Raw genomic sequence first — 8,405 nt, 5'->3', positions numbered from 1 at the left:
CATGATGCTTATCTCGACTGTGATGAGACTTAAGAGTCAATAGAAGATTATCTAAAGACTCTCTGTGTTTTGAAATAAATCCCACCTTTTGATAATTTTCACAGGTTTTGCGGAATGCATGTGATTCCGTGAATATGGTGGGCTAGTAAAATCCACTTTGTAAGATTTCTACAATCCTCTTTTTTGAAGAGAAATGATCCCCACATGTGATTAGTACTTAAATAAGCTGGTTGGGGGGTGTGATTAGTACTTAAAAGTGCATTTTTATCATGGTTTTATATCATCATTTTGCACTTGAAGTATCAATAACTCCTTAACTAAACCATGTTTTATAATAATATATCTAATAATATAAGATACCTTTAATTTGTGGTAAATATTCATTTTAAATGCAGGCCTATCACATAAATGAAAGGATTGATTGATGAATTTAAGAACTGAAATTGAAAGGATAAAGAGATGGCCAAACTTAGAAAAGAGATGTCGGTGCAATCGAAACCGGAACACTGTTCGGTTATTAGGTCATATCTGGAGCTATAAATCTCAGATTTAGGTCTATTTTATATGGATGGAAAGGTAAGACATAGGCTTACAACTTTCATATGGAGCTCAAGATCTAAAAAGGCCATTTTCAAGTCCAAATTGTTGCAACAACAAAGAAGCCCAAATCTGTCCTCCAGCCCGAGCACTGTTCAGTATTTTGGCCATATCTGGAGTTCTAGAAGTCCAAAGGAGCTGAATTGTTTACACAAGAAAGCTGAGACAATTGCCTACAACTTTCATGTTTCGGGTGGCTACAATTTGATGTTATCAATGATGTTTTGGGCAAACAAGAGAAGATAAGGATTGTCACCAAGTCAAGAGTTGGCCACCCACTCATCAATTAGTCATCAAATGAATAGTTCCCAATTTTGGCCTATAAAAGGAGGCATTTGCCATGCATTTAGGCATCTTGGTCTCCAGATCAAGATCATGCTCTTGCTTTCTCTCTTTGTATTTTTTTGTAATATTTATGTTTGCTTTCATTAATATCAAGTTTATGCCTTTCATTTCCTTTCCTTTACTTAGTTAACTTTTATCTTATTTATATTCTTATTTTGTTTATTTATTTTTCCTTCTTACATTATGTTTAGCTAAGTTTATTATGTCAAGGTGAAAAGGTTACACTAATGGTGTAAGAAAAAGTATAGTGTAAACTCAATATGGACTTACAAGTTTGATACTAACATGTTTTGTATTTGTTATCTTGTTCACCCTTTAATACTTTGCTTGTTAAATGACTAATCTTGATTTATGTTGTATAACACTTGGTACAACAAATGCTTGACACTTTCATAGCCATACTATATGGTATAACCGACACTTGAGCTATGAAAGGAACTTGATTTGTTGTTAACATAAGTTGTAATCATGAATGCTTGACGAGATTTACAAGTATTAGCATTAATTGAATAAGACGACTAATGTAATCATGTTAACAATCAATAATCTGATTGGAACCTCCTTTGAGTGTGGTTTCCAATTGAATAATAAGAGTTTATACTATACTTGTTTGACATACCATTAGTGGATCCTCTAACCTTGACATTGTTTGTTATCATTATTTAATCCTTATGTTAATTTTCCATCTCAAAGTTCTCATCAACTTTTCTTCTTCTTCTTCTTTTTCTTTATTATTATTATTATTATTATTATTATTACTATTATTATTACTACTACTACTACTACTACTTATTATTATTCCTACTATTATTATTGTTGTTGTTATTGTTAATATTGTTGTTGTTTATAATTTGTACAATTAACCTTCCTGTGGTTCGACCCCGGTCTTGCCGGGTTATTATTACTTCGACACTCCTGCACTTGGGAGAAGACATCAATCTTTTAGTCGTGTCAATAAGATTTCTACAGTTCTCTTTTTTTTATGAGAAATGATCCCCACATGCCTTAAAGTGATAAAATTTAATGACATTACTTACCTCATTATCGGGAATGCATCTTTGAAATATTTGATCAGGACAATAATTGAATAAGGGTCATCCCAATAAAATTTTTGCATTTTGCTAAAAAAGTTTCTCTTGTCTTTGATACTCTAGTGAGCTAAAAAAAATCCTAAAGCAAGAAAATTGATATTTTTAGCAAACCAAGGCATTAAACTAAAAGAAAGTAGAGATTCATCACAGAAGTAATCATCAATTGGTGTGATGTCAGGTGTCAAATCTGTTGTTACTTTTGATAAAAGATCCCCATCAACATTTTCGGTGCCTTTTTCATTCTTGATTTCTTTCAGACTAGTCATGGCATGAGAAAATGGAAGTGTTAGAGGGGAATCAGTCTTTTCTTTGCAATATTCATATTCAACCCCTTCCTTACCTTTAGAGATTGACTCATCATCTTTCTTACAAGGTTTAAGAATTGATTTTTGAATAACCTTACCACTATGAAGAGTGATGACTGATTTGACTTAATCCATGTGTTGACTTCCAGGACTACTTGCATTTGCATTGTATTGCCCCTTGGGATTTTGTTATAGTTAAGGTGGAAACTTACCTTTCTTTTAAAAAGTGAGAGCAGATGTGAATTTTGCAAGAGTATCTTTAAAATCTGTTATGCTTTGAGTAAGTTGAGTGTTGATTGTCTCTTGCTTTTCAATAAATGCATACAAAGTTTCCTTAAAATTTCTTGTAGGAGGTGGAGCATTAGAAGATGCATATCGATGAGAATTTTGAAAATTTGGTGTACTTGAAACTGTAGTTGTGAAATTTGTGCATTGTCACTCTTCCAATTAAACTTTGAGTGATTTCTCTAACCAGGATTATATGTTTGCGAGTATGGGTTATGATTGGGCCTTTGAAAACTATTTAAAGCATGGACTTGTTCATGGAGACATTCCTTAAAAGAAGGCAAGGTTGGAAAGTCATTGATTGAGTGTTCATTTATTTCATAGATTTGACACGCAATGTCTTGAATAGATTTTAATTAAACAGTGTTTACCTAAAGAGAACAGGCTGAAAGAGAACTTCTATGCTGCGAAGTCCATGATGAAACCCCTCGGTTTAGGATACTAGAAAATTGACATGTGCCCTAACTTCTGCATGTTATACTACCTTGAAAATGTTGAGATGACTGAATGCATGACATGCGGGCATTCCCGTTACAAACCTAGAACTGGCAGGGGAAAGACTCTAGTGGCATATAAAAAACTTAGATACTTCCCGATCACACCTAGACTGCAGAGGTTATTCATGTCACCAAGGACTGCTGAGCACATGACATGGCACCAAGCACACCATGTGGTTGATGGAGTGATGGTTAATCCTTCTAACGGCGAAGCGTGGAAACGTTTTAACAGTGTTCATCCTCACTTTTCAGTTGAATCAAGGAATGTGTGTCTTGAGTTGTGTACAGACAAATTCAACCCATTTGGGTCATTTGCTGCTCCTTATTCTTGTTGGTCGGTCATACTCACAGTTTATAACTTGCCATCGGGAATGTGTATGAGGTCGGAGTTCATGTTTTTATCTACTGTCATACCCGGTCCAAGCAGCCCGGGACAGAATATAGATGTTTGTCTTCAACCGTTGGTTGATGAGTTCGCGCAGTTGTGGTCCTTCAGAGCTCTAACTTATGATATATCGAGGAAAAAAAATTTCCTTATGAGGGCGGCTTTGATGTGGACTATCAATGATTTTCCAACTTATGGAATGCTTTCTGGTTGGAGCACGCATGGGAAACTCGCATGTCCATATTGCATGGAAAACAACAAGGGATTCACGCTAGCAAATGGAGGCAAAGCTTCTTTTTTTTACTGTCACCGTCGCTTCCTGCCACTTAATCACAGGTACAAAAAGAACATAAAAGATTTCTTTGTTGGCAGAGTTGAAAAAGATGTTGCATCCCCGTGTCTTTCTGGTGAAGAATTGCATGATGTTGTCTCAGAGTACGGTGACATTGTGTTTGGCCTTCAATTAGGTAAGCAAAAGTTTCCAGGTTTTGGTTTGACCCTTAATTGGGTAAAGCAAAGTATATTTTGGGAGCTTCCTTATTGGAAGACCAATCTGCTCTGCCATAACCTTGACGTCATGCACATCGAAAAGAACATGTTTGAGAACATTTCAACACCATCATGGATGTGAAGGGGAAGACAAAGGACAACATCAATGCTAGATTGGATATAGCTTTATACTGTAACCGTAAAAATATAGAGTTGGTTTATGATGAGTCACGGGTCGCAAAACCAAGAGCAAGCTTCCTGTTAGAGAAAAATGCATAACTGCTAGTTTACAAATGGCTTAAAAGTCTGTGTTTTCTGGATGGACATGCATTGAACATATCACGGCTGGTTAATGTAGACGACTACAGATTGTATGGAATGAAGAGTCATGACTGCCACGTGTTTATGCAAACACTCATCCCATTAGCTTTTCGTGCTTTGTTGCCAAAGGGAATATGGGATGCACTCACGGAGACCAGTCATTTCTTTAGAGATATATGCTCTAGCAAGTTGAATGTTGATCACATTGAGAGGCTTCAAATGAATATCGTCGAAACACTATGCAAACTTGAGATGATATTCCCTCCATCATTTTTTGACTCAATGGAGCATCTCCTTATACATCTACCGTTCAAGGCAAAAGCTGGAGGATCGGTCCAATATAGATGGATGTACCCATTCAAACGGTTAGATATTACAATTGCAATGTAATTCATATATAAAAGTATTTTATATGTTTTTCTTAATTGAAAATACTTGATTAATATTTCAATGCAGGTACTTGTTTAATCTGAAGAAAAAGGTTAAGAACAAGGCGCATGTTGAGGCTTCGATATGTGAGGCCTATATTGTTGAGGAGATCTCAACATTTATCTCATACTATTTGAACCTCATCTGAGAATGAGAATCAATCGCGTTCCCCGTCATGATGATGGCGGTGAAGTGTCTTCCAGTGGGAACTTGTCAATATTCTCCAATACTGGACGACCCATACCTAAAAATGTCGTAAGAGGAAGATATTTGTCGGAAATAGAGTTCAAACAAGCACACAACTACGTTCTATTTAACTGTGATGAGTTGAGACCTTTTATTCAGTAAGTTTATACTAATTAAACTTTGTTAGTAATATACTGTTAATTATATATTGTAATATCATACACTCATTATCACTTGCAGGCAACATCGATAATATTTGCTCTCCAATAACTCACAGCTGACCGAATCCCAGATCTTTCAATTATAAGATAAGTAGTTTGCCACATGGTTCAGAACACATGTAAGCACTATCAAAAACTCATTCTAACTTGCAAAATTACTGTACGTATGCATGTCATTACGAGATTCTCATTCATTTACTGTTTATTGATGTACATTACATACAAGGTTTATCAAATGGGAAGGAGTGCACCTAAGTCATTGTCTTCACTAAGCCTAGGGCCTGAAAGAAAATGTAAGTGCTACAACAAGTATTTTGTCAATGGATATGTTTTCCATACTGAAGAATACGGGCAATGAAGAAAGACATACAACAGCAGTGTTTGTGTTAAGGGATCCACTAGTAGTGAGTTAGAAGTTGACTACTATAGTAGATTAGAAGAGGTCATCGAACTGCAATATCATAACAAGCAGAATAGAGTGTTTTTATTCAAATGCTATTAGTATGACACGACTGACAGAGGAATCAGAGTTGATCCACAGTATGGTCTGGTCGAAATCAACTCAAAAGCTAGACTCCACAACATAAACGATGTCTTTGTTCTCGTCGAAATCAACTCAAAAGCTAGACTACGCAACATAAACGATGTCTTTGTTTTCGCAAAGCAATGTTAACAAGTTTATTACACACACACCCCTTCATTTAAAAAGGATCGATCAAGAGTGGATTGGTTGTTCATTTTAAAAATGAAACCCCGGGGTCGTATCGAGGTTGTTCAGGATGAGAACGAAGACACAAGTGTGCGAGATGAAGTCTTTCAAGTTAGTGAGGTGGTTGAACCATATCGAGTTGCTCCTTCAATTGAATTGGAAGAAAATTCAAATTTTTGTGATGATAGTCTTATTGATGTTGACGCAGAGGAGTTGAATTTTGTTTTAAGCTCTAGCGGACAAGTGACTGTCCATGAAGAAGATGATATTCATGATTGCGATGAAGTGATGACAATTCAATTGATGACTATGAAGAAGAAAATTCTGACTAACTACCAAAATGAAACCCTATGTAAAACCCTTTTTTTCATGTAATTTAGATTATGGATGATATATTTTGAAACACAAAATATTTATTACTTGAAATAATTAGTTGAAATGTCACAATTACGAAATAATTACTTGAAATAATTATTGATCATGGATGATATATTTTGTAACATGAAATAATTACTTGAAATGCCACCACATCACCGATGGCCACACCGACGGCCCCAAGGCCGTCGGCATTTCACAGAGAGTTCAAAAATAATTACTTGAAATGCCACCACATCATCGACGGCCCTAAGGCCATATATGTGCCCCCGACCGCGTTTTCAGTTCATTTTCTCTCCTCCAAAGTTCTTCACCGTTCTTTTCCTCTCCATTCTGATCTCCCTTTTTCACCAGCGATATCAAGCTTTTTTTGTGGTGAATCTCCATCAATTGAAAAGGTTAGTGTTTCTTCTTTTTCATTTTACTTTAATGGTTTTTTTTGCTATTTTTTTGTTATGTTTTTTGTTTTGGTGTATTTTTTGTAGTGTAGATAAAATCCATATATGGCCGTCGGTGAAACTAACATATGGCCATCGGTGAGTCCGTCGGTAATCCATCGGTAAAACTGCCATATAAGTGCCCCCGACCGCCTCTTCAATTCATTTTCTCTCCTCCAAAGTTCTTCACCGTTCTTTTCCTCTCCGTTCTGATCTCCCTTTTTCACCGGCGATATCAAGCTTTTTTTGTGGTGAATCTCCATCAATTGAAAAGGTTAGTGTTTCTTCTTTTTCATTTTACTTTAATGGTTTTTTTTTTTGCTATTTTTTTGCTATGTTTTTTGTTTTGGTGTATTTTTTGTAATGTAGATAAAATCCATAGTTTTTGTTTGCATAATTCATTGCTAAAGTCTATAGTTTTTTTTTTGAATTTATTGAATATTTTTTATTGTTGTTTTGGCATAATTATTATTAGTTAATTTGTTGAATATTTATTGTTATTGTTGAATTTATCTTAGGATTAGTAATTAAATATGTTGGAATAATTATTAATTTTACTTTATTATTGCATGATTTGGGTTTAATTTTTTCCATTTATTTTGATTGTTATTCTAGAGTTTTTTTTTAATTTATTGTTTTGTTGTATTGGCATAATTATTGAATAATTTGTGGAATTGTAATTTTTAATGTTGAATTTACCTTAGGATTAGGAATTGAATATGTTGGAATAATTAGTATAGATTGGGTAAATTGGTTGTGGCTATTGTTAATATGTGTAGGTTTGTGGATTTGGGTAGTATCCAGTATAGGGGAGGTGCTGTCAATTTTTTTTTTTTACATTTGAATTTAATTATATAATTATTTGTATAAAATTGTGTAGATGCGTAGATCGAAAACCAAAGTTGGTCGCTCACATAAGGTCATAGCTAGTTCATCTAGCAGCGATGATGATATCTCCTTAGGTGCCTCTGAAGAAGAGGCACCTACATCACCTGCGCCGTCAACCGATGTTGCCTCTTCCAGATCTACTTCACAGCGCAGAGGCGGCGTGCCTTCGCAGCAGAATCAATTTACCCGCCAGTACAAGGCACAATAGAAGGATGACCTTTCAATGTAAGTTTGTTAAGGTTTTAGTTTTTTCTTTTTTTATATTACGACATAATTTATGAAATAATCACTATTGAATTTATTTCATTTATTTTCAGGTTCACAAACATTGAAGCTGCCTGAGTAATATCATTGGCGTTTAAATTGTCAATGGAGATTCCATTGTTTCAGTGGAGTCAGATATCAAAGCATCTTAAATGGATGCCTCAAATCAATGCATGGTTTAACAGGTTTGAGGTTGGTATTAATTTATAAATTTTAGCTTATTAATTTAATTGTAAATAAATTATTATTTTTATCTAAACTTGTTCATTTATACACAGTACAAATTTTGCTAGGATAGTGAGCATAACACTGTTGTGAGGAGGGTGTGGGAAAATCACGCGGCAACTAGGTAAGATCGAAAACAATACAAGATTTTTTTTACACAAAAATTTATGTTTTGAAATGTAATTTTTGGTTGCATGACTAGGTAGCGTGATTTTTGGTATGAAGCACAAAGAAAGGCAAAAAAAGCCACGAGGGATAGGGGTTTACAAGGCTGGAACGATGTTGCGGTTTGGAGGGATTTCAACCCGATATACATCCCGGAAGATATTTGGCCGCACTATATTGAGCACATGACG

The 8,405-nt window shown here is 35.0% G+C and overlaps 1 long non-coding RNA gene across 1 annotated transcript; it reads left to right on the top strand.

The window, feature by feature from the left end:
- The first annotated feature begins 7,979 nt into the window (after positions 1-7,979).
- Positions 7,980-8,203, top strand: LOC105117003 (uncharacterized). Its single transcript, XR_840656.1, has 2 exons — positions 7,980-8,016; positions 8,103-8,203. It is a non-coding gene; the product is annotated as an uncharacterized LOC105117003 (long non-coding RNA).
- The last annotated feature ends 202 nt before the right edge of the window (positions 8,204-8,405 follow it).

The sequence above is a fragment of the Populus euphratica genome, unplaced genomic scaffold, assembly GCF_000495115.2.
Source record: "Populus euphratica unplaced genomic scaffold, PopEup_1.0 scaffold1136.1, whole genome shotgun sequence".
NCBI classification, from domain to species: Eukaryota; Viridiplantae; Streptophyta; class Magnoliopsida; order Malpighiales; family Salicaceae; genus Populus; species Populus euphratica.
This window is presented reverse-complemented; position numbering and strand designations above follow the sequence as displayed.